This window comes from Podarcis gaigeae (assembly GCF_964106915.1).
Source record: "Podarcis gaigeae genome assembly, chromosome: 3".
NCBI classification, from domain to species: Eukaryota; Metazoa; Chordata; class Lepidosauria; order Squamata; family Lacertidae; genus Podarcis; species Podarcis gaigeae.
The window spans coordinates 21,234,732-21,262,242 of record NC_139680.1 but is presented as its reverse complement, the minus strand read 5'-3'; the positions used below and the strand labels follow the sequence as shown (position 1 = coordinate 21,262,242).

General features: G+C 41.0%; 1 protein-coding gene and 2 long non-coding RNA genes across 5 annotated transcripts in view; 2 read left to right on the top strand and 1 right to left on the bottom strand.

Moving 5' to 3' along the window:
• Positions 1–27,511, bottom strand: part of KLHL29 (kelch like family member 29) — a 384,113-nt gene that overhangs the window by 307,330 nt on the left and 49,272 nt on the right. For both annotated transcript variants that reach the window (XM_083730231.1, XM_083730232.1), the window contains exon 2: positions 19,800–19,900. The gene's annotated coding sequence lies outside the window, so the exon portion shown is untranslated. The remainder of the gene's footprint in view (positions 1–19,799; positions 19,901–27,511) is intronic.
• On the top strand, positions 190–11,876 carry LOC310840797. Of its 2 annotated transcripts, XR_014562147.1 has the most exons (4): positions 190–277; positions 2,200–2,446; positions 4,563–4,667; positions 11,758–11,876. It is a non-coding gene; the product is annotated as an uncharacterized lncRNA (long non-coding RNA). The 2 variants fall into 2 exon arrangements; XR_014562146.1 differs by lacking the exon at positions 4,563–4,667.
• Positions 18,993–24,088, top strand: LOC310840835. Its single transcript, XR_014562189.1, has 3 exons — positions 18,993–19,327; positions 20,864–20,928; positions 24,014–24,088. It is a non-coding gene; the product is annotated as an uncharacterized lncRNA (long non-coding RNA).

The following is a 27,511-nucleotide window of genomic DNA, read 5'->3' as shown; positions in this document are numbered from 1 at the left end:
AATATTGTGTTGGGGAAACTCAGCCAGATGGGCGAGGTATAAATTTATTATTATTATTATTATTATTATTATTATTATTATTATTATTATTATTATTATTTCCTGGATTCAGAAAACTAACTAACTATCGGCCGGTTACTAATCTCCCTTTCCGGAGCAAGGTTTTGGATATATATAGATGTTAGATAGAGTCATTGGCTGAACAGCAGCAAGAAAGTGACCTAAACAAAGAGGCCTACTAAGATGGACCAGCACTCATGCTTCTCATAGCTCCAAGGTCAGATATCTTAGATGGCTCATCAAGAATAAGTTATCACAGGGGGGAACACTTTTTTTTTTAACGGTTCTTTAAAGCTGTGTACACATTACCGTTTATTCTGGCTCCATTGCACTCCCATTGCTGGTGCTTAAAGCTGTGCACACATGATGCCAGTTACAATCCATATCTATCTTGTGGCGCCTTGAGAAATACTGCTGTTTGACGTCTTTTCACTCAAGGCATCTTCCAAATGTGACTTGAAACACAGGAGGTGGGAATAACCTTGCTGTATTTTAAGCTGCTGATGTGTACATAGCCTAAGCTATTTCTTCTGACGATCAAGTATATTCTGTTGGCCACAGGAACAGAACAAGAGCACTATGGAAATGGCCTCATTCAGAAGGTCACCCCATTCAGATGTTTTGTACTCTGCTTCAGATATTGTAATAAATGCATTCATATGGCAACAGCTACGGAGGGAATACACCTGTAGAAATTGCTATTTTTTATCTCATAGTAACAAATGAAGAGCAAGCAAACATTTATTTATTTGATTTGATTTGTATGCCACCCATAGCTGTCAACGTTTCCCTTTTCTTAAGGGGGGGGGGACAAAAACAAAACACCAAAATACAAAACAAAATAATCCAAAAAACCCCTTCCCACAAAAGGCCACAGAATGCTTAATCAGCCAAAGGCCTAGTTATAGTAGAACATTTTCGCCTGGTGGCTCCGAAAGATATGTAATTAAGGCTCCCCAGAGAGAGCATTCCACAAATAGGGAGCTACCACAGAAAGACCCATTTCCATGTTGCTTCCCTACAGACCTCTTATGAAGGAGGGGGTACACGAAGAAGGGCCTCAGGTGATGGTCACAGCGTCTGGGTCTGTTCATATGGGAAGAGGGTTTCCATGAAGTACTGTAGTCCTGATGTGTTTCAGGCTCTACAGTGGTACCTCGGATTACAGACGCTTCAGGTTACAGACTCTGCTAACCCATAAATAGTACCTCGGGTTAAGAACTTTGCTTCAGGATGAGAACAGAAATTGTGCTCCGGCGGCACGGTGGCAGTGGGAGGCCCCATTAGCTAAAGTGGTACCTCAGGTTAAGAACAGTTTCCGGTTAAGAACGGACCTCCAGAACAAATTAAGTTCTTAACCCAAGGTACCACTGTATAGGTCAAAACCAGCACTTTGCATTGGGCCTGGAAACTGGCAACCAGTGAAGTTGGGCCAGGATCGGTATAATATGCTCAAATTGTCTTGCCCCAGGGAGCAACATGACTGCCACATTCTGCACCAGATGAAATTTCTGAACTGTCTTCAGAGGCAGGACCCTCATCTCATGGCCTGAGTGAGAAAAATATTTTATATTTTCTTTTATAAAAACTGGCACATTACGCCCTTGCCCTACAAACATAACCTCTAATACACAGCCTTATGGATATTTTCCTGCAGGCAAAGGTTATGACAATGATGTCATTAAAAGCATGAAATACACTGGGACAAGTATGAGGCAGCACTTTTACATGCTACAGAATCAACTACCACACAGGTGTAATCACTACCTCTGATTCCAGATCAACTGAGTCAGCCATGTCACCATGTTTGCAGAAAGATTTTTACGTTTCCCCTCTAAAAATTTAAAATGATTAAAAGTGATTTCTCACAGCATTTTGCTAGCCTGAGGCTTTGATGCCCATCAGTCTTCAAAAATCCCTTCCAAAAACCCACGCCCTCCTATTAAAAGCAAGATGTGCTTGTAAGCAATTGGACAAAATTAATCAGTTGGTTGAGTTACCAAGACAAAAGAAGGGGGGACTAAATTAAAGTAAATTTAGGCCTCACCTGCCACATATCCTTTGGCATTAGCCCACATTATATTCTCAGTCTCTATCAAATGGGGTGTTGATTTTTGTTTTTCTTTTCTTTTTCCAAAGCACATATTGTAAAAACTGGTTTTTTTGCCAGATGGAACAAAGCTGGAGACAGAAACAGCTTCATCAGTACAACATGCATGTTACAAAGACAGAGCTCAAAGCTTGGGCTAAAAGATGAAGGATATGAAAGAGCCAATTTCTTTTACATCAATCAATTATCAACATGATACTCAGTTGTAGGACATCAAAAGGAAGAGATTTTCCCATTTAGTTACAGCGGGGGTGGAGTTGGGAGGATGCTTGACAAGTAAGTTCTTTTCTTCAGTCTTTATAAAAAGTGCATGCTGCGTTTATGTTCTCCATCGGTGCCATTCTAAAGGCGAGAATCATTGCAGATATTTGACATCTGCTAACTTGGAGCCCTTTTCCATGAACCACACCCCCTCCCCAAATGCATACCATCTGCACTTTTTCTTTTTGGCTTAGTACTGGATTTGTTCCCATTTTGATTATATGAAACAAACCAGGCTCATCAAACAATGGCTTCATGAAAATTTAGTGGGGAAGATGTCCAGACTATTTTCTTCACAGATAATTTTAATCAGCTGGAAGCAGCCTGGTAGATCTCAAGTCTCAGGTAGATGTAATTGCTAATAAGTCTCACAAGACTATTACACCACACGCAGACAGACAGACAGACAGACAGACACACACACACACACACACACACACACACACTGCTCCCATGAGTTTAATCTATTCTTAACATATGAAGTATCTGCTAGTGAATCTCTTGAACATCATTAAGATCTTAAACACAACTCCTCCAATATGAAATATATGACTGCCATCTAATTCCCACCCCCCTCCTCCACCTCCATTCTAGTGACAGCAGCAAATAAACAACCCTTCTGAAGATGTAAAATTAGAACCAGGATCATCCTCTCTACAGTTCCTCTAGATCAGATCTCATTTCATCCTCCCTTCCCAAAGCTGAAGGTGCTTAAATTCAGAATAGCAAGGCTCCCTGCTGGAGTTGCACAGGCAGCCTAACAGGTGTGCAAGCTTTCCGCTGCAGGCATCTAGCTATGAAGCCTGATCTTGTGGCTGCTGGAGTCCAAGCAGCGTAGGAGAGAGCACAAAATGCAAGAGAATACATAACACACAGGCTTGCTGTTGCTTTTAGACACAAAAGCCCAAAGGCTGAACTCAAGACAGCAAATTTCCTAGCAAACTTATTCTTCTTTTCAAAACACAACCAGCTTGTTTTATGTACTTGTCTGTCAGCACCATATTTGTAAGAACACACGCTTTGCCTCTTTAAAGCATGAAAAGTTTTCAAAAATTAAAATGACTTGACAAAAATCTCCCCCCAATTGAGCCCCATTTCCCTTGCTATGCAATTCACAGGGAACAAAATAAGCCCAGTCCAAGATACCTTCTCGTTTCATAATAGAAGGGACATAGCTACGAAGGCCGTATCCTATTTTCCCTTCACAGAATCGTAGGCAATACTTCCATTTCAAATATTCTTTATCTGAATGTGTAAACTAAATACCTGACTGGCTTTATGTCGTTCTGAAGACATCATGTGTTCTCACCCCAGAGGGCAGCATTTTTCTGTACCTTTCCTTTCCTCAAGACTTTGCATACGTAATGAATAGGACCCCAAAGGTTAGGTAAATAAAAGGCCACTCATGCAAGGATCTTCCCCACTTCATCTCCCCCCTTTGCAAAGCCTCTCAAGATACTTCTGGTCAATTTAGAGTACCACCCACGCAATGCAGCCCCATCAATGTAAAGCCCTCTTAACCCTAGAGTTGCTTTTCAGGAGGCAGAAAATATATTTGTGCATGTAGCCTTCTCCTTGTGCAACATTTGAATCCAATTCTATGTTTGTCCTTAAGTCGGTTTTTTTTAACGGAGAAGTATTAATCTATAAAAATATGCTCCCACAAAAACAGGGACAGTCTTGAACAGTTATGCATAAATAAACGTTTTAGACTAATTGAGGGGAAATGTTTTAATATTGGAACACTCTATAAAGAGAGAGATTAATAATATATATGTTCGTGAACTGCTTTTCGTTAAAAATGCTCAAAGCTACTTACCGTAAAACAATACAAAAATGAAACCACAACAAAGACCACTAGCATGCATGCAACCCTATAGTGTCATTATTCCCTTCCCATTTTCCTTTTCCTTTTATAATTTGTAAATGCCTGTGTATATTGACAGCACTGAATAATGACAAACCGTAACACATTTACCCCTCAGTTAAAATAAGCGAAAGCTTGCATAGTGTACACCTAGCCTCTCTGAAAACTACCAAAACACAGTCAAGCTCCAGATAGATAATCAAGACATTGAACAAACCTGCCTTAGGTAGTTACCAAGCACATTTCTCTACATTTCTTTTGTAGGGGTCTCAGCTGTCACTCTCCTTTGCCTTGATTTGAATTGCTGTTGACAGCATACCAGTAAAGACTTCAGTGATCAGGATCAAGTGTCTCCCAGCACTAGCAGAGGTATTTATACTGCCTCTGCAAGATATATAATATCTACAATGACTGCGAGTAGTTTGGGCGAATGCTCATGAACCATATATATGTATGGATTTTGTCACAAATCCCTTAAGCACTACAGTTTTAGTTTTCATTTTTAAGTACAGGTAATTTCAATAATGCGGGGGAACATTTCAGTTTGTCTTACAGAATTTTAAGTAAAAAGTTCTTACGACCTTTTGTTGCTTTGATGGTTTCAAATGTTCTATTAAATGGTGGGGGAGCCTCACCCTGCCAAAAAAACCCCCCATTAAACTCCCCCTGGTGCCCAGGAAGTCAAAATTAGAAATGTTTATTTTCAAAATGCTACCAAATGTAGAACACTTATTTGGCCCAATCTGGAAGTTCAAAGAAGCTTTATATTGCTCCTGCAACGTAATGACAAAGTTATTTGCACAGCTAATCATGTGTAATAACTACACAAAGTGCCCATGTAAACAAAATCACTGTTTTGGTAAAGTCACACCTTCCACTAATCAAGATCAGGGATAACTTCTTGCGTGCTAGCCAGATTTTTTTAAAAGAGGATATTTTATTAATTTGTAGTAAAATTGATCAGTTCCAACAAAACCTGCAGATTGTTACATGCTCATATCAACAGCATATAAAAAGAAGAACTGAGTTGGGATGCTGTCAAATAACTGAATCATTGATTACATCATCAAGGCTGCCACTATCTGTGACTTAGCCAGCCAAATTCAACCCCAAACCAATGTTAATGTGATATTCAGTGGATATACCAAATTCTACAGGCTTGAAAGAATCATTCTCAGTTTAACTTGGAAAGAAAGAAAATGTCCATACATTTAGCATGTACAAGTATATCTTTATATGGAATGTCTGAATGCATGTGCTGTAGAATGGCAAGATGTTTGTTACCTTCATTATGGGACTTGAACTTATGAGATTGGTTTGTGCAGTAAAATACAGTCTGATCCCTGGAAGGCTGCCTGGAGCCTAGAGTAACCCCTAGGAATACAGAATAACTCCTGGCCATCCTTGATCCAGACTGTGCAACTTCCTTTGTCGCTGCAGCAGTATACACACCAGAACGGGCACACTTGCATGGCTTTTGCAGAATCAAATGAGATTTGCCTCCTCTAAGCCTGTCAAACCCAAACAACTCCTGGCATGCAGACAACTGTATTGGCTTTCTCACAGCCCGATTTGTCAAAGTGCTTTACCAGAGCAAGTCTCAGTAAAGTCAACAAATCTTCCTCTATCAGTACTGCATGAAGACTGCATTTTTAATATACTAAACTGCCTAAACAAACCACCCAACTGTGCATGGCTAGAAACTCAATAAATTGAGGGTGGGGTGGGGATAAGGACAAGGGAGTTTTGTTTTTCACCATAAAATGAAAGATATAATTGTTCTTGTCGTCATTTCCTGAATTTGTGCATTACCCATGCCAAAGCCTTACACGTAAAAAGCAATAAATGTGATTGCCTATGATCATCCATAACCCAAGCCTCCTTTCACATAGCTATACTAAAAAGATTGCCCACCTAAAACTACAAGAACAAAGATTCCCCAACCCCACACCCTAAAAACCAGCCTCCTTGGTTTCGGGTATGGTTTTAGGAGGGAGACAAGCAGACCTGCTGCAGACCATGCCAATCTGTGGCAGAGGTTAGGAAGTTACCCTGGGCAAATCATAGTCTTTCAGTCCAACCTGCCTCACAAGGTTGCTGTGAGGATAAAGGGAGAGGAAGAGCTCCCTGGAGGAAAGATGTCCTGAACCCCTGGCCTACCTGGCAGCAAAGTCAGTATGTCAAGTCCTCAGTCCAGGGTCAATCCACATGTCCAAAGTGAACTACAGCCCTACAGAGATACTGGAACTGCCACACTGAGGCCCATCAACATGGCCAGTACAGCTCTGTTGTCCTTTTAAACTTTTCATGCTAATTGCAGCATCTGGGCTTGATGAGGCATGTGACCCTCACCTGCTCTAAGTCTACTCCAGCTGAAGAATCACACACCTTCTCCCAGAGCTAGTGAGCCCCACCTGGTCAACTACTAGTGAGTTCAGCTCTAGTAGCCTGCTTCAGCCTCCTAGAGTGCCCTGCCTGTTGCTCCCTACTCCTCAGAGCCCGCCATGTTCGTGGAGACAGAACATGGCTCTGGTAATGGGTCCTGCTGCTCTGGTTCCTGTGCACTGAACCCCTTCCCCTCATCATCCTCCATCTCCCCACAAGTACTTCCTACACCAACTCCTCCTTCCCCATCCCCAATTTGCCCTGATGTGTCCCGGTCCCAGCTACACCCCTCTTCCTCCTCCCTGTTGTCCTGCCAGTTCATGACAAAAGATTGCTGGCTTGAAGGTCATAGAATCATAGATCTGTAGTGGGAAGGGACCCCAAGGGTGATCTAGTCCAACGCCCTGCAATGCAGGAATCTTTTGCCTAACGTGGGGCTGAAACCCACACCTCTGAGGTTAACCGTCCATCCAGCTATATACACGTGACAAATGAAGTATAATAAAATATAAAAACTATCTGTCATCGGGATCTGGCACGGTTTGGAAGCCCCAGCCAGAGGAGGAGTAAGGAGAAAAGGCAGAGGGGAGAAGTGAATGCTGGCAACTAAGGATGCAGGTTCTCCCCCTTGCAACTCTACAAGTTGGAGGGGAGAAAGCAGATCTGCAACTCTCCCTTCTACTTCTCCTGCAGGGAGCAGAGCCTCATTGCGGAGGGGGAAGTACTTTGACCAGCTGAGTAGGAGGAGGTGGCAGCAGAGCTGGAGTTAAAGGGGCAGGACACAGCGCTGTCACTGAGAACCAGGTGCTTCCTCTGTAGATGAGACCAGACTAGAGATGGAAAGGCCTGGGGGGGGGGGGGACCTGGAAAAATTTTTTTGGTGGGGGGACCCAGGTTTTTTCCGTTTTCCCCAAAAGCCGTTTTTTCTTCCTGGGAAAATGGTGGGGGGGAGAGTGTGTGGAATATTCAAACTATATCAAACTGGGTTTTTTCTGGGAATAAATGGCTTTGGAGAAAAACAGGGGGGAAAACCTGCCCCCCCCCCAATTTTTTCCGGGTTCTTTCCAGGCCTTCCCATCTCTAGACCACACACACCAGCCCAGACAGAACACAAGCTTGCACATGAGAAAGTTCTGTGTGTGAGCTTGCCCCACCATGTCTTTAAAAGCTTTGCAAGAGGGATGTGGCAACTGTTGGGACATCTTTGCTGCTTCAGTTGAGTTCTGCATCTCTCTGATGCTCTCAAGTAAGAGCCACTGTCGTGTTTTGATACGAAAGCGTGACATTATCATACAGTTGACACAATCACAGTGATTAATGCAGGTTTCACACTGCTAGAAGGATTGGAATGAACTTCCAGCTTTACAGTTAATGGTGTTTGATCTGTTAGGGTAGGGAGCATAGGAGAAAAGATTAAGAGAGTCTGGCTGACAGTTACACACACAGACACACACACACACACACACACACACACACACACACACCACTTAAGATTTGTATTAGCATACTGTACCAAGAATTCATTACTCTAAAATCATCAAGCTGAAGCCCAAACAGATGTCAAAATGCCAAAAAAATGAGTGTAGTTAAACAGAAATCCTGGTTACCTGGATTAATGTCTAGGAGCCTGGTTAGCCCAGGTATTAGAAAAATGTCACTGGGCAATTAAAGTTTTAACTGATGGTTGCTGCGTGTGTATGTACACGCAGAAGTTAACAGCACATTTCCCACCTCCAGCATTAAATAACTATTATAGTACAATAACCATTTAACTTTCAACTGAGTACCACAGAATTTTCTTTTGTGTGCTCATCCCCTGTGGGGAGAACACCCCAGCCCTTCCTTATGTTAGCGCTCAGTAAACCTTTTCAGCTAAAAGAGGCAGTCGCCCGCTGTGCAAAAAGCAGAGCTTCCTTGGAAATGTTTGTCTTTCACCAGGAGACAACAAACCCACACCTCCCACTTGGGTATCACAGTTCACCAAGATGGAAGGAGGAGATCTCTTTGCCTCAATTTCTGACAACTGTGGAAACCAGTTTTGAATTGAAGGAGGCGGGGGGGGGGGGGAGGCTGATGGTTGGATTTCTGCATCTGGTAAATTGTGGTAGCACTCCTCCCAAACCTTGAATTTACTGCCTACATGTCTCGTTATAAAGCCAAAGACTTTGTGCTGTTGCAGTTATTTAAAAGTAACCATATTCAAATTGTGAACGAGTAGACCGACAGATCTTAATGCTTTTAAACTGTTATGTACTGAGTTGAATAGGATCCAAAAGGCATCAGTCTGATTGGTCCTAGAATAACAGAATTCAGAATGCAGCAGTCTGACTGGTCCTAGAACAAGAGGGTCCAGAACGCTTTGGTTATCGTGGCTAATTGTTACATGATATCTGGCAGATACAAGTATTTGGCCAAAATAACAGAATTCAACACTCAAAAGAGAACAGACCAGATTACCGATCTAATTAGCAACCTCTGCATTTTAGTATATCGTTCTTAGTTCCCTTGTTACCAAGCTACAGGAGTCCTGAGATGTTATATAAAGATGTTACACATCTCATTTCCAACTAAATAAAGCTTAAAAGCAACGTTATTGGCAATTGCTATTAAGCCTTCAAGAATCATCCAGGCAATTATTTTCTTAATTAAAAACAAGTTTACGAGATTGGCTATCCCAAACTTTTTATATGAATGATTAAGCAGTGGGGGAAAGACTTTTTAAAGCAGATGGAGCATAGAGCTTTCCACACAATGTTTGGGTTGAAAAAGGAGAATTTTGGAAGCGAGCTTTTTAGACTTATTTTGTCACAAGTTATTTATACCAGCTACTGACTAGAAGATTTGCCTTATGTTAGATGGCTCTCAACAACATGAGTCACTATTCAGTGCTACTGAAAAACATGATGTACCACTGTTCTCTTTCTGACTGCTCTAGAGGCTACCCAGCTTGTTGCCAAGCACAGTGTTAAATGTAGGTAAATCAATTTACATTTATAGCCTGCTACCCAAGGCTCAAAAGCAGGCAAGATTTCCTATGAGACTGGGCACAAGTTATTTCTGTGCTAGAGATGGGGAACTGGAACCGAGACAGAGATTTGCCCCATGAGATGTTAAGTACAGATTTGGGATCTGAACAAGAGATTCAAGATACAATGCATACATGAGGCCTTAGAGCATTGATGTGGAACAGATTAAGAATTCCACCTAAAACTAGGGCTGAAATGTATGATGTCCAGATGCTGTTCTGTATAACACACTGTAAGAAATCAGCTTCTGGAATCATCTGACAGAACCTGATGGTTCCCTGACCCCAAGGAGCATGCCTGGTTTTTATCACTAAAGAAATACTAGCGAATGCTGTTTTTAAGGACACTTGCAAACAAGGCAGCTGCTTGCACATGGCCAAAAAAAGGAGAAAAACACACAGATGAGAACACAGATTTGCATATAATTAACTGCTCTTATCAAGTGTTTGGTATTGTTTTACATTGTTTAACTTGACCTTATTAGGGTTTCAATGTACTACTATATTCTGTTTCAATCATTTTACTGGAAACTGCTCCAGGTTTGCAATTTGATGAAGGGAAGTTTGAAAATGAAATAAACAAACACAAACTAATATATGTACAAATGCGGATTAATTTTTGTTAAAAAATAAATTTTATTATAGGAAAAACGGATTCAAATATTATTATCTTTGTATCAAAATTAAAATGTTAATCTAAATAAAAACAGAAAAAATAAAAAAGAGAAATGGAGAAGGACAGAGGGAGAAGGGAAGAAAGAGAAAGAGAAAAAACATAGAAGTTAAGAAAATAAAGAACTTCTGATTCTTTGCCTGTCCTCGATATATAAACATTATCCAGCCACTCTTAATATAACACCCAATAAAACCACTTTCTATAAACCAACATTATCTTCAGTCCTCAAAACCAAATGTCATTAGTTCATTTTCTTTTTCACACAAAAAGTCTATGAGAGGTTTCCAATCTTCAGTAAATGTTAGCAATGACTTTCCTCTGATTAAACATGTCAATTTCACCCGCTCAGCTAAGTCCATTAATTTTAACAACCAATCCTCCATAGTTGGTAATGATGAGTCTTTCCATCTTTGTGCATATAAAAGTCTCACCACCATAATCGTATATTGGAACCAAGTTCCATAGTCTTTTTTCTAATTCTATATCCATATAGCCTAGAGTTTACCAGAGTGTAGACAACAGAAACTAGGCATTCCCTGTCCAGGCAGGGTTGTAGCTGATAGGAGACGTTCTGCAACCACTAAGTTCACTACCACTAAGTTCACTTGTGCCTCCACAGGCAGACATACAGTCAGACATACCCCCAAACCGTGCACATGCTCCTTTAGAGGGATTGCAACCCCATTCAGAAGAGGTTGAACTAAACAGAAACAGTGCGCCAGTCTAATCTGGATTGAGCTTCAGTTTATTGGCTCTCATTATGGAAGCCAAACACTGGTCTGGTACATCCCATGCCACACAGGAGGAATTGAGTTCCATGTCCTTGGCATATTGATAACAACACACTCCAAATCCCTGGATGACACCACTCAGCAGCTTTATGTAGACGTTCAGCAGCATGGAGGATAAACCTGACCCCACATTCAAGGATCCAAGAATCTGAGCATCCTATTCCAGGTACCTCCCTCTGGAGACAGCCATCCAAGTAAGACTGGGACTTACAGGCGCCAACTCCTAGGGGCTAAGATCCCTTCTCCTCCCCTGAATATAATATTTGAGGGGGCCGCCCCCCTCAAAGTTGATGGGCATTGCCATTCAAATGGTGTGTGTGCCACATCTTGTGATTAATTATGTGGGACGGGGCTTACCTGCCCCCCCCCCCAATATGTTATTCAAGTTTTCACACTTGCTGGGACTACTCTGAAGCAGTACTACCCTAACTGCAGACCAGAATCCCCACTTTGTAAGCAGTTTTGCACTAAAACCATAGTCCACAATGCACCCTTTACAAGCCCAAGCATAGAAGTGTGGGTAAAAGGTGCCAATGAAGGACAATGTGTGGTAAAGTATATTATTTTCTTCTATATTTTCAGCACTTGATTTGAGGGTGGAGGAAGAAGAAAGAAGATTGTGGGCAGACTAGAATGCATTGCTAAATGAGGAACATGAAGAATTGAAAAGAATGCAACTCACATGCAACACTATATAGCAAGAAGATCATAGAATCATAGAGGTGGAAGAGACCACAAGGGCCATCGAGTCCAACCCCCTGCCAAGCAGGAAACACCATCAGAGCACTCCTGAGATGTTTTTCTCCTTTAAAGAACGACTGTGTCCAATTTTTAAAGAGCTCAACAATTCTCAGATGAAATTATTCTTTTACAAGCTCCTTATTTGGATGGCAGCCATATGAAAACACATACATCAGAGTTACTCCTATTTATTCCTGAAACAGATAAATCAAGGAGGCACCTAGCTGATCTGCCACACGGTGCTAGCAAAAGGAAGTAATTTGATGGAAACAGAGGCAGAAATATAACAGAATCTTTGCTCGCAGCAACAGATTTGGTGTACATTTGGTTCTACATAAAAAGCAACTAACTCTTGCCTCATTTAACTGATGACAACTCTTCCATTCAGTGTTAAATTATTCTGCCATGGACAGCAAGAAAAATATATGGTGGGTTTCTAAGTCTACTGAAAACCTAGAATCTTGCACAACTACTCTCAAAACAGAGCCAAAACCATGAAGATGGCAACTATTTTACAGTAGCATAAACCCTTCATTTTAGCTCCTTCAAATGTTGATTCTGTATTAGAACTAGACAGGGCTTATCTTAGAATGCTATAAACATAAACATCACGAACTACATGCACTTTGCCAGTTCTACACTGATAAATTAAATATACAGCCAATCAACCATTTATTTTTGGATATTAGAGGCAATTCCAATATTCAAATTTAGCTCTTGAAGATTTTCTCTTGGTAGGAATGTAAAAAGAAGTTCTGAGTAGGCTTATGACTAGGGAAGTGGAAGATTATAATTTCGCTAAGATCCTCCTACATAAATAATGCTGCCAAAAAGGGGGAGGGAAATCTGCCTCTTCCATTATAAAGAGAGACAGTGTGTGTAGGAAGGTGCTAAAGGGCTTAAGAAAGATTAAAATATTTGTGTATAAAGGATTTAAGAAGCTGTACACAGCACTTAATGGCGTTCATCACAGACTTTAACAGCCAATGCCTCCCTTTTTTAAAACAAGCTCTCTTAAGTAGCTGCTAAAGCTTAAGAACACACTATATATTTTTGCATCTAAAAGTTGAAATTTCACTCAAAGGAAGGTAAGGTAGATTTCTGAATTCAAAGCAAAGGTAGGTAAACCATTCAAGATTCATTATGAACACAATCTGTCCTCTCAGTAGCCTTCAACTCTTCCTCTCTTCAAACACTACATGAACACAGAAAGAGTGACTAAAAACAATTTACCTCTCAATAATTCATGTCTCCGCAGTCACGTCTAACTTTGCAACAAAGTTCATTCATAGTGCAAGTCTGATTTAGCTGATACAAGCAGCATTTTAAACCCTCCTACAAAGAACTGCTGGTCAAAGGAGGTTGACAGGAAATACTGGAACAGCTGTGTTTGTAGGGAAGCTTTTGAGGTGCATCATCATGTGTCAGAACTGTTCCCAACCTCAAAAAGCTATGGCCAAATGGACCCATCAACAGAAATCTCCCGCTGGCAAATTGCAACTGTTTTTGCAGAAGAAAATATTCTGATTTTTACATTGTACATTCATGCTTATACCACCAAGTGGGTGGATGTGTGTGAATTCTGCATTCAAAGGGATGGATGGCACAAGCTGTCAAAAGGCAACCATGTAAACCAACATTTCAAAAAGGCTAGACCAAAGGGTCTGCCTGCACTACAAAATGGCAGAAATTAAGGGGCAAATGATGAGAGTTGATAGGGAGTAGCTAAAGACTTAGCTGGATACAATCCTAAGTCATATTCAGACTAGGCCCACTGAACATCAATCAAGTCTATTAATTTCAATGGGTCCACTCAAAGTATGACTTGCTTGGATATGGCCTATATATTTAAGGAGATGGTACTCCAGAGTCACAGTGGTCCTCCCTCTGAAGGTGCATGGATTCACTCAGAGTTTCTTTGATACATCTTTGTCACTAGAGGGCATAGCTGTCAACTTACAGATTTGAAAATAAGGGATCAGCAGCCAAAATAAGGGATTTTCCAGGCACGGGTATGTTCGGCTTCTGAGCCCCTCCGAGCCAAAGGCAGAAAGCCCAGCCAGCAGCCAAACAAAGCCTCATCAATAAGGGACAGCAGCGGGACATGGCGCTGGGATAAGGGACTGTCCTGCCAAATAAGGGACGCTTGACAGCTATGTTAGAGGGCCAAGCCAGGAATGCTTTTTACCACTTCCAGAGGGCACACTGGCTTCAACCACTGGCAACAGCCTGACCACATTGGTTTACGCATTAGTAACCTCAAGGCTTGACTACTGCGATGTGCTTTTTGTGGGTCTGTCCTTGGCTGGAAGTGTGAACTACAGTGGTACCTCGGGTGAAGTACTTAATTCGTTCCAGAGGTCTATTCTTAACCTGAAACTGTTCTTAACCTGAAGCACCACTTTAGCTAATGGGGCCTCCTGCTGCTGTGCCGCCGCCGGAGCACGATTTCTGTTCTCATCCTGAAGGAAAGTTCTTAAGTTCTAAGGAACATGCAGTCATTAGGGTCAAGTAATGGCCTTGTAGGATCTGGTGTTACCACACTACTGAAATTAAGAGTTGAGTGGTGCAGACCTGATCAGTTTCCTCAACAGGCAACCCCTGGGAAGCCTCATGCAAGAGCAGGATATAGATATACCATATTTTTTTGTCTATAATATGCCCCCCATGTATAAGACGCCCCCTATTTTTAGGGACTCCAATTTAAGAAAATGGGAGGGGGGAAATCTATCTGTGTATAAGACGCCCCCAAATTTTGGACATTATTTTTAGGGGGGAAACCTAGTCTTATACATGGAAAAATGTGGTAATTTAAAAATCAGTGGTACAGCATATATGTTTGGTATGCAAATAATTCCACACTCAAATTCACACATCCTTGCTTTATGTTTTTAAGCTCAGGTAAAAGGGCTGAAATGAATCTCAACTCAAAGCCTTGAAGGGAGATAGGACTGCCTCACCAAGTCGGACTATAAGGCAGTTTCATATATTCATAAAAATTGCTTTCCGTGGAAAAAAAATGTTTGCTTTCCTTTGAAGGTTTTCATAACACACAATGCAGTGTTTACATATAAGAGTACAGAAAGTCACAGAGTACTGTTCCCACAAAAATTCCATTAATAGCTCAGTAAGAAAAGTGTCTGGTGTGTGGTGCTGAATATGTATAACTTATTTCTAATCCCAAAACAAGACCAAAAGTTTCTGAAATAGCTCATGGGAATAATAGACTGTTTAGTAATACGAACAGAGTAAATCTCATTTCTGATCCCTTCTAGCTGAAGGCATAGTTCTCACTGTTACCTCAAAGTAATTCATGTTTTATTATTAACTTTTAGAATCTCAATTTGTTTTGTTTGTAATAACAGTTATTTTGATAGTTTGGGGGAAATCTCAATATTGTTGGGAAAGAGAGCACATGGGCACTCTGACCTTTAAAGCAATGCTCTTTTTGACATTACAATTTATTTTCTAGTGACATGAGATAATCTCTTTAGTTTCAGTTGGGGGGAGAAGGAGGGGGCAGTGTTCAGTATTGACACTGATCAATAATGTTTTCTTAAAATATATTAGCTTTAATTGAAATCATTTTTCACCAGGAGTTTCAGGCTACACGCTAAATGAGATACTGCAGAGTATTTCTATGAAAGTATGATCTGTCTTTTTTGAAGTAGCTTCAAAAAGCCTGTCAAATGTGTACAACAGTTGCTTGACAGCTCAAATAAAGGAAATGAAATAATCTATGGGCTAGTTCACACAACATTGATCCGGCCAAGGATAGTCTCCGAGTCACAGCAGACTGAGCCGAAGCTTCCCCCATAAAAACGTAACAGATGACTCAGGCACTCCATTTAAGACTTGGTTCACATGACACCTCCTTTTTGGGGGAATCATAAGAGTTGGAAGGCATACTGCATCAGTCAAACAAGCAGGTATACGCACTGAATGTATGGATCACACATTGCCTGGCCTACGTATCTATGCCCATGATCATCCCCTCAGTCAGGCAAGTTTAAAAATAAGCAGCAGAGATTGTAAAGATCTATACAGTGGTACCGCAGGTTACATACACTTCAGGTTACATACGCTTCAGGTTACAGACTCCACTAACCCAGAAATAGTACCTCAGGTTAAGAACTTTGCTTCAGGATGAGAACAGAAATCGTGCTCCGGTGGTGTGGCAGCAGCAGGAGGCCCCATTAGCTAAAGTGGTGCTTCAGGTTAAGTACAGTTTCAGGTTAAGTACGGACCTCCGGAACGAATTAAGTACTTAACCCAAGGTACCACTGTAGTAGGATGGAAACTGTTCAGAGGGTATTTAGCCTTTCCTAGTGAAAAGAATGCAGAAGTGTGGCTTGTCTCCACCATTCTAAACAGTTTAGACAAGCACTGTGTCAGCTTAATAACCAGAGAGATAAATGGGCCTTTGCCTGAGCACACAGCCTGTTGGCTGCTTCCTTTGACGTGAACCTGAATGCAATATGGGAATCTCTAATTACCCATTCTTTCCATTTCATCCGAACCAGGAAGCACAAGAAACTATCCAAAACCAACTCTCAAGCTGTTTAGAATCCTGACTTGTTCAGAGGTTAGTAGCCATCGTTTCTTACTTTGGACAAATACAGGAAACTGTTATAGACTTACTGGTTGAATCAGATCTCAAAATGGAGCAGGAATGGGGCTACATGTGGGTCATTCATATTTCTACTGAGATGGTCTGAATGGTACTAAGTGTGCATTTTCCTCCATTCTTTCCTGAAAAGAGGAAGGAGACAGGAAATTTTGCTGAGGGAGTTCTCCACTAAGCTGTCTCTCTTCTTCCTCCAGGGCAGGTATCCCCAAACTCGGCCCTCCAGATGTTTTGGGACTACAACTCCCATCATTCCTAGCTAACAGGAACAGTGGGGTCAGGGGTGACAGGAACCGTAGTCCCCAAGCATCTGGAGGGCTGAGTTTGGGGGTACCTGCTCCAGGGAAACACTACAACAGCTCTGATTGGCTGGTGGGGATGTTGGTGCGCCATTTTGATAGCTATTGTGCAGCGTGATTCTAGACATGTTCACAAAAAGTCTATGGGGCTTACCAGTGCTTTTTTTCTTCTTCTTTTTAAAATAAAAAGAGGTGCCAGAACTGAGTTCCCGCTGAAAAAGGAAAGCTCTTTGGCTTACTCCCCAATAATTGTTTCAGGTTCATAGTCTCGGAGGAACTATGTTGCAGGAACATAGTGAAGCTAAGTAGACTGAAAGTTGCTTCGATGATATAGAAGTACTAGGAATGACGATTTTCTAAAGGTCGAAGTGTTGGACACCCCACACGGCTCCTTCTAGCCCCTTTAACACAATTCAGGAAAAAGGAGAGATGTGCTCAAGCCTCTCTGAGATCAGTGGGGCTTCAATGTACAGTTAAGCTCTTTAAATCTCATGGTGTTCAACGGGGATTTAGTACACCAGTCATTTTCTGGATTGCACTGATGGTTAAATAGAGTTCACTCTTTTAGGGAGACTGCTCTTTTTTTTTTTAAGGGTTAGTGCATGTGCTAGATAAAACTTGGAAAGAATTTGGCAAAACGCCTGTGAAAGAAGGTGAGAAATGAGGTTGTTATGCTAGCAGCACAGATGGACTGGAAGACATATGGGAAAGGTAGCTTTTTAAAGTTATTTTCCTCAAAAACAAAGGATCTTTTATTAGCATAAAAGCTTTTAAAGTAAGGAAGGGGGGGGGAAATTAAGGATTTTTTAAAACACACCCACCCACCCTAAAATCATACCAAACTTGGGGGGGGGGACCCTTGAGAGCTTATTTTCCACTCATTATTCTTTCTGGCTTTTGTGAAAGCATGTTACATTTGCAAATAATGGCATGTTTCTAATATCTGTTCCCAAGATCTGGTTCTAGTCCTGACGCTCGACTGCACATAATCAAGGCATCCTAGCAACCTTACTGTATCTCACCTTTGATTTTCAAGCAGCAATTTAGATTCCCACAAGGGAATTTTGATAAAAGCATCTCATTTTGTTGCACAATATTATACACCATTTTTTTTTAAGAAAAGAAAAGCTGGACAGAGATAATGGGAATCCCAACCAAATAAATGTTCTTTTTGAAACACTTAAGAAACTTAAGAGGGAGAATGTTAAAACAGACACTTCGCAGAAGTTAGAAGCCTTCCCTGTAACACCTTTTTGTTTCAAGTTTTGTTTTTGTTTTTGTTTTTTGCTTACTAAGCTAAAAGGAAAGAGACACACTATTGAGACTTTCCTGAAATATGCTTTTAATAACCTCACCGATTCAATTGATCAGTACGCAAGCCTCTTAATACTACATGGGCAATTGCTGTTTCACTGATAGCTTACTAGCTATCTCACATAACTTCCCCAAGGTAATACACAATTGCATCACAGCTTTAAGTTCCAGTACTCAGTTTGTTCCTACCCTGACTATAGAATTCAGATTTCTAGCAGTGCATCGGAAACTAATGTCTGCTTCAGGAAGGGGAAAGAAAAGAAGATAACTATCCTATACTTTATATTATTGGAATAACTATACTGTTTCTGGGCTGCAATTTATAAATGCTTTGCAGCGTGAATATGTTTCAGAAGCCCACACCAAGATTGTGGAAAAAGAAGAAAATGTACAAGCACTGGCAGTTGGTTTTTATCTGTACAGTGGTACCTCGGGTTACATACACTTCAGGTTACATACGCTTCAGGTTACAGACTCCGCTAACCCAGAAATAGTACTTCAGGTTAAGAACTTTGCTTCAGGATGAGAACAGAAATTGTGCTCCAGCAGCGTGGCAGCAGCAGGAGGCTCCACTAGCTAAAGGGGTGCTTCAGGTTAAGAACAGTTTCAGGTTAAGTACGGACCTCCGGAATGAATTAAGTACTTAACCCGAGGTACCACTGTATCTGGTTAATTTTAAGTCTCTTTGTTTTCAGAATTTTTTTTAAAGAATATTATATCTTTTTATATAAACTGCTTAGATTTTTTTTAAAGCACTTTTTGCATCCTGCCAAATAAGTTTCTTTTATTATTACAAGGAATATAAGGTCCGTCCGTCCCCCAGGAACAAAAGTGGACAAAAACAGGCATTTCCTACCATTTCAAAGGAAGGTCAATTTACAGTAATGGGCAAGAAGAAATAAGCTGGGCTCATACATGGCACAAACTATGACCATTAACGAAGGCATGGACAGGAGGGGATTTGCTTCCCCTCGTATGTCAGTAAGGCAATACTTGTACCAAGTACTGGAATACACTTCAGGGAATTTTGCAAGATTGGGGGATTGCGCATTTACAACTGAAACAAGCTGATATGTCTCCCCAGGCTGCAGACCTCTTGCAAGATTACTAGCCTGCTATGAAAGCATGGTTGAAGAAGGGTTGACATCACTACTGGGAGCCCCCAAACTTGGTATGTTTAGGTTTGCAAAGCAATGAGCAGAAGAGAGGTTACGAAAACAACATCTCAGAAAAGGCTTGATTTTTTTTCCAATTACAGAAGCAGATTAAATACCAATATTGTAATCCCACACCACTAACAGCAGAACGAGTAGTGCTTCAGAGCCACTCCAAAAATGGTTACACTAATGGAAAAAACTGCTCTGATATAAAAGTAGTAAGGTAGGCATTGTTGCCTCGCAACAAACCAATTGGTGCAGCAGTTTAGCGAGCAGATTAGCTACAGCAAGAGAGTGTGCATCTTTGTATATCATTGAAAGTCACCCCAGATACAGCTTCATGTGCATCAGTCTTTAGCAGGCATGGTGAACTAAGTAACGTGACAAGCAGCCATAAATTCAGAAGTTGGCACCATTTAAAAGGCACATTTGTGACAAAACAGAAGACAATCTGCTTTTTTAAAAAAAGGGGGGGGGGGAGCTTACCTTACAGTTCCCAGAATCTGTATTTAAATCAATCTCTTGCAATCGGAAGTAACCACAAGATTCCAACTCCTTAAAGCAAGGGGTCTAAGAAACCAAACCACCTAGGAAGGGAAAAAGAAGAAAATGTAAATTTCTGAAAATGAAATTCAACTGAAATATATAAACAAATAAATTCATGTTAGCAGAAGTTTCATATACAGCGCTTAATTTGAAGGACAATGATTCCCCCCACAAGAGAAACAAAAATATGTACACAGAGAGCCAAATAGTTTCGTTGCCTCCATTACTTACACAGAACTAAATCTGACAACAAGGCACCATGCTATAATATTGCCAACGACAGTATTTTTACCAAAACTTTGGGCTGGATGAAAGCTCATGCACGCATTTAGCCAGAATGGAGCGGTAAATCTTTTGCTGGATCATACCATTTTAGTACAGCGGCAGGGAGAATTCAAACAACCCTACCACCTGCAGCCTGAAATGATACAGTCCACAAAAAGTGAGGTTTAGTCTTTATTGTTTTGATTCCACTGGCAGATTTTGAGCAGGATAGCAAGCTGTTTCCTTCAAAAGGTGTAAAAACACCCTTAAAATACTACCTGAAACCAAAGGTGGTATTGAACATATGACATAGTGTTCAAGAACAGCATGAGAAGGAATCTATGCATAATAAAGGGGGAAACTACAATAATAAACTTTTGCCTTTAAGGAAACATGCTAAAGTCACAGTTCAATGGGTGATATTCACCTAATTTTTTATACAGAGTAAACCTACTGAAACTGATTAATTTCACGGGGTATACTGTCAGTAAACCTAAGTTGCATACCGACCATTTTTATTTTTGAGTACGGACAATTTTGGTACCCAGTTATAAAAGAACATCGAGACAGTTTTATATCCATGTACTCTAGCTCAGATGTAATAAATGTGGAAATAATCCTAAAGACAGGAGGTGGCATGCATTCCTACAAAATGAACTGCTGCCATTACCTCAGAATCAATATAATTTTTTTTTCTTTTAAAGTGAATATAACACCACATATTGATTTTGTATTTTCAGTACATCACATTTCAGCCTCGTGTAACAAAGATTTTAGAGAGACAGGAGAAAGGAGTCCTGCAAAGGTAAATGAGATACTAGATAGTTTAGTAGCTGAAACTGAGGGTCATCTCACAGTTATGCTTCTCCGACCTGTGTAGGAAAAGAAAAGCAAAATCCGTATGTACAAGTGAACAAGCCACGCTTTTCACCGTGACGCATGCTAGGAGACTATGTTTTGACACCTACAGTGCAGCGCTCAGGTGCAATACCAAGCCATTAATGGTGGATAAGCTAAGCAGCAAATCAGCATCTATTTGGCTTGGCACTGCATTTGGGGCTTTTTAAGTTTAGAGAAAAGGTAAGAAAGTAGGAGAAATGAAAGAGGTTTCTAAAATTATGCATGATGTGAGGAAAGCCAGCACTGGGAGGAATGAAGCAGTGGACTGATTCCCATATTGCTAAGCCATAATTGTTTATCAAACCATTGCTTGTATCACAGATGAACAAACCATGGCTCATTCTCTCTAGTTTGTGTTGTCTTCCATTAATCACACGTAGCAAAGGCAATTCAAAATACAATAAACACCAATCAATCAGCTAGTTTGGCATTTCTCGGAGGGAAAGGTACAATAGCTTAAAGTCAGAATCACTACAGTGGTACCTCAGGTTACATACGCTTCAGGTTACAGACTCCGCTAATCCAGAAATAGTACCTCAGGTTAATAACTTTGCTTCAGGATAAGAACAGAAATCATGCTCCAGCGGCACAGCAGCAGCAGGAGGCCCCATTAGCTAAAGTGGTGCTTTAGGTTAAGAACAGTTTCAGGTTAAGCACGGACATCCGGAACGAATTAAGTACTTAACCTGAGGTACCACTGTACTTAGAACTGATTTATAATGCCTATTAAAAACTAATCCAATAGGTCTCTCTAGTTGTTTCCATGAGTCTGAGGAGATTGTCTTGATCGACTGTTGCTTTTCATATGGTAGAGGAGTGGATGTTGAGTGTTGTAAAGGACAAAGGACTCACCTTGCCTCTGGCTGTCCTGACCTGGCGGGTCAATCAGCCAAAGCTGTAGACCACACCTGAGCATACCAGGAATCTATTGACAGCCCTGGTGCAGAGGGCAAACATTTAGTTCTTTCTAAGTAGGCAGTTACCAGCAAAAATATCAACATCTCCCAATGAAATTTCGCTATTACTATTATATTGATTTAGCTATTATTCCTAGCAAGGATAACAAAGCAGTTGGGTTTATCATAATACTACAAATTACTCCTATTTCTTCGAAGACTGCTGACTAAAAGCAGTACAGGTTGTCACAGTGTCACCAGAGATGTAGGAAAGTCCCTGAGGTATATTGCATCCCCTCCAACATTTGGCGCTTAATGGACTTTTTTTGCTGTTTAATTGTCATTCATCCAATAATAAACATTTTTCTCTATCAAATTATTCCCGAAAGCCTAGCTCCAATAACAAAATTATACCACATAGTAACCATTCTGCATTTGTAAGAACTAGTTTAGTGAGACAGCATCTTCACTTTGAAACTCCCTGCCTATTGAGATCAAGAAGGTGCCTCCAACTATACTATTTTTGACACCTTGTAAAAACACTCTTGTTTAGACAAACCTACCCAGATGCTAAGAAAGTTGAGGTAATTTTAATCCATTTCAGTGTTTTAACTTTTAAAGTATGGTTGTGATTTTTTCATGATTCTTAAAATCTTTTTGTAAACCACTGCAGGTGTTTTTGTTGTCATTGTTTATAATCAAGCAGTGTATAAATTTTATAAAAACAAACGAGCAAACAAACAAACCAATGCCTCCCCCCTCACCACCGATAAATACCTAGGGAACACTGGGAGTGGTAGAATCAGTATCAGCACTTATGAAAACAAGCCGTCTAAAAGAAAATGTTCCTATGCAAAAAAATATGCGGACAAAAGAAAACTTTAATCGATCAATCAATCATTTTAGTTATACACAGCCTTTCCAAAGTCAAAACCATGCTCAAGTTGGCTTACAATATATTATTATTCCACTTATGGCCACACAGGGACACTTTGTTCTGATAAGAATTACAGTGGTGCCTCGCAAGACGAAATTAATTCGTTCTGCGAGTTTTTTCTTCTTGCAAGTTTTTTGTCTTGGGAAGCACGGTTTCCCATAGGAATGCATTGAAAATCAATTAATGCGTTCCTATGGAAACCGCTTGCCGGGCTGGCGGTGCGGAGAAGGGCTTTTCTCCCCACCGCAAGTCTTCAGGACAGGTCCAGGAACAGAGGGGAAGGCGCGTTGCGCTTCTCCTCTGTCCCCGGACCTGTTCTGAAGGCTGGCGGTCCACCGCCAGCCTTCGGAGGAGGTCCGAGGACAGTGGGGAAGACGCGCTGTGCTTCCCCGCTGTCCCCGGAGATTTCCCTATGGGCTTTCGTCTTGCGAAGGAAGCCCATAGGGAAATTCGTCTGGCGAAGCATCTCGAAAAACGGAAAACTCTTTCTTCTTGCGAGTTTTCCGTCTTGTGAGGCATTCGTCTTGCGAGGTACCACTGTAAGCTGTTGTTGATTTTTATTATATATATATATATATATATATATATATATACATACACACACACACAGTGGTACCTCTGGTTACATATGCTTCAGGTTACAGACTCTGCTAACCCAGAAATATTACCTCGGGTTAAGAACTTTGCTTCAGGATGAGAACAGAAATCGTGCAGCGACGGCGTGGCGGCAGCGGGAGGCCCCATTAGCTAAAGTAGTGCTTCATGTTAAGAACAGTTCCAGGTTAAGAACAGATCTCCGGAACAAATTAAGTACTTAACCAGAGGTACCACTGTATACAGTAATACCTCCGTGAATGTCCATCATGTCTAGCGTCCATTCCGGTGAATGTCCACGGCAAACCCAGAAGTACCAGGACAGGTAACTTCCAGGTTTGCCGCTCGTGCATGTGCAGCAGCGTAAAACACTCCACGCACATGCGCAGACGTGGCACTTTGCCCTGTGTCCGTTTTGGCTAGCGGCTGGGGCTCCAGAACAGATCCCGGTCGAAACAAGGTATGACTGTATATTATATATTTGTGTAGCCTTAGAAGCTCAACATTGAGAGATAAAAGTTATTAACCATGTGGCAGGTGCATGATTTTCTGTTCTTCTACAGGGTTGCACTTTCCCTACATTACACTGAACACCAGGACTGAAAAGGAAGGACAACAGCAAGATCATGTATACTACCCCCACTTCCAGCATCTATGAATTCAGCTTAACTCATTCACGCATCCTATGTGCATACGGCTACTGCTGTGTAATTAAGAGTGGCTGGGGAAATCCTTTTCTAGGGTTCCCAACAGGCCAAAAGGACTCCTGAATTGGATAAGCAAAAGAGCTAGCTGCCCATGTATTAAGCTCAACACAGGGACATTCATGGCAGAGTTTATGTGAGTAAGAAAATCAAAATTTTGTACAAGTAGAGAAGCATGGTAACTGCAACAGTTCATAATTATGGTGACACACAAATTCTTATGCTAGCAGCTCTTTTCTTTCCATGCACAGTTCTCTTTGGACCCAACCCCAATTCTTTTATATAAAATGGATTATATATTCCCCAAGGGCACATAAGGTGTTTATGTGTAGTTCACATAGCAAATTTAACAAAGGTTAGGAGACTAAAGTTGGCTATCAAACACTCATTTATAGTTGGATTATTCTACCTTTTAAGAGAAATGAGGAGTGGCACATATACCACACCTAAAATGTAAGGAAAGAATAATAGAAAAATATGCTATATAAATATAATCTTGTGTAATAAAACAGCAAAAGTTGCCAGGGACATTTTAAAAAAACAAAAACAGGAGGTTTATTAAGTATGAAAAAATGTGCTATTTGCTAAATGTGCATCTTACCAATACTCATATAATATAAACTTAAGAAAACCAAGCCTATCTAATTATTTAACCTCTATTTTGCTTTACTGTAAATCCTAATATTTAAGTGAGATAACTCTCCATTAAGCAAGATAATATAAGCAGAAGGGGAAGCTTAAATAGTTTTTTTTCATTTTCCTTCTTGGCGTTTTTTGTTCCTTATCTTTTTTATTAAATTTTAGGCAAAATTTTTGCAAATTGTAGAGCTAAATTTGCTAATAGAATCTATGTATAAAAGCTCTGTATATGCCAACTTGGCATTTATTAACAAGTTTGAAATTTAAAATAAAGCAAGATCACACTGCAATATCATTTGCCCTTCAATTTCTCTTCTCTGCCCAACTAGAGACAGGCTCAAGCTAGATGAGTATTATTGCTGAAGGATAAAGTGAATTCTTCTCTAGGTATTTCAGTGCTGCACAAAGCAGTATGAAAATCTTCTCTTCCTACTTTGGTGTATTTTATCAATTGATGTATTACTTATACTACATAAAATACCACTGCACATTTGTAGATGGCAATGATTTACTTTTAGTGGCAAAAAAATAATAGTATCAAGGCAGCATACAATAATATTCATAGGTACAATAAAACATTGGGTATCATAAAAAAACAGAATTACACAAAATGAGTGAGAGGCTCATCTTCAGAAAATTTTAAGCAAATGGCTTTACTTTATTAAGTAGGTCTGTTGGCATAATGAGGTCTTCAAAAGACTCCTGAAAGTTAGCAGCGAGGATACCTGCTAAATCTCTGCTGGAAGAATATTCCACATCATGGGACCGGCAATATTAAATACTTGACTTGAAATCAGCTCGGCTTCTGCAACACTGAATACAACTAATAGTGCTACTACAGAGGATCTCAGTGATCAAGCTTGGATGTAAGGGCTCAGGTATCCTGGACCCAAGTCTTCTGGGCTTTGTATATTAACACAAGAACCTTGAACCTCAACCAGTAACATATGGGAAGCAGATATTTTTGCAGAGGTGTCAAATGCTGTCAGCTGTCGACTGTCTGCCGCCATAAGTAGTTCTGCACTTGCTGGGCCTTCCAAATCAGGCCAAAGGGAAGCTCAGACTGAGTGCATTGCAGTAATTCAGTCTTGAGGTTACGAATACATGGGACTACAGTGGCCAGGCTGTCCCATTCCAAACAGGGCTATATCTGGTGCACCAGGCGAAGCTGCAAAAAAGGCATTCCTAGCCACAGAGGTCACTCTTGTGGTTCTAACAACCAAGATGGATCCAAGAGCACCTCCAAGCTACATACATGCTCCTTTAGAAAGAGTGCAACCCTGTCCAGAAAAGACAGTTGGCCTATCATTCAGACATGGGAACCACCTACTCACGGAGCTTCCATCTTCTTAGGATTTAAACTACTGGGTCACATCCAGACCACCATTGCACTCAGGCACTACTCCAGGGCATACACAGCCATTCCTGATTCAGATATTACGGCGATATAGAAATATTTGTCACCAGCATACGGATGACACTGTGCTCCAAGACTCATAATGACCACGCCCAACAGCTTCATATAGATGTTAGATAACACTGGAGACAGAATAGTGCCCCGTGGAATCCCATAGCCAGGTGGTCAATGAGCATCCCCCACATGCTACTCCCTGGACATGATGACACAGGTAGAACTGGAACCTCGGTAATACAGTCAAACTCCTCAATACCCATGTGGAATAGTCAGCCCAGGAAAGTACCATGGTCAATAGTAGCAAAAGCCACTGAGACACCTAGCATGATTAACAGGGTCACACTCCCCCATCTCTCTCCGATAAAGCTCAGGGTGATCAAGGCTGATTCAGTCCCCAAACCAGCCCTCAACACAGATGAAGTGGACCCAGCTAATCAGGGTCAACCGGGAATACTCTGCAGTTGTTCAGCAACCACCTTATCCACTGCCTTCCCCACTGTTGAAAGCAAAGCTGTCAACTTACAGATTTGAAAATAAGGGACCAGCAGCCTTGAAAATAAGGGATCAGCAGACAAAATAAGGCATTTTCCGGGCGCAGGTATGTTCAACTTCTGAGCCCTTCTGAGCCAAAGGCAGAAAGCCCAGCCAGCAGCCAAACGAAGCCTCAGCAATAAGGGACAGCAGTGGGACATAGCGCTGGGATAAGGGACTGTCCTGCCACATAAGGGACGCTTGACAGCTATGGTCGAAAGTGATGCTGGCAATTGCCTGGTAGCTATTACACAGCACTTGGTCTAGTTGAGGCTTTTTGAAGAGCAAACATCACCCCCGATTCTTAAGAGCAATGGGCACCACCACCTCCCCAATCATGCAATGATTCGTTCACATACACCTGTACCAACTTGGTCAGCCTGCTCCAACTAGCTTTAAACCAGCCAGAAAAGGCAGGTGTCCAAAGGGCACGTGGTCAGATGCATTCCTTTGATGACTGCTGTGAAATTACAGGGGGTAAATTAGCAGCTTTTATTTTTCCTTCAAAACTTTCCAACAAACACTGGGTGAAAATTGATGTTGTGATAGATGTAAAGCTTAAAAACACCAGTCTGTGTGACATATTTGGATGGAAAATTAGACACTCAGAAGTTTGGTTGTTTTCAGGCACACGGAGCTTTCAAGATTGCTGCCAACACTTTCTGACATTACTGCAAGCTATATATTTCCAAGAGTCCTAAAATCTTATTGTGGGGGGGGGGGGTTGGTGTGTGTGTGTCAGATTTAAGAGAAAGAGAGACAGAGAGACATAA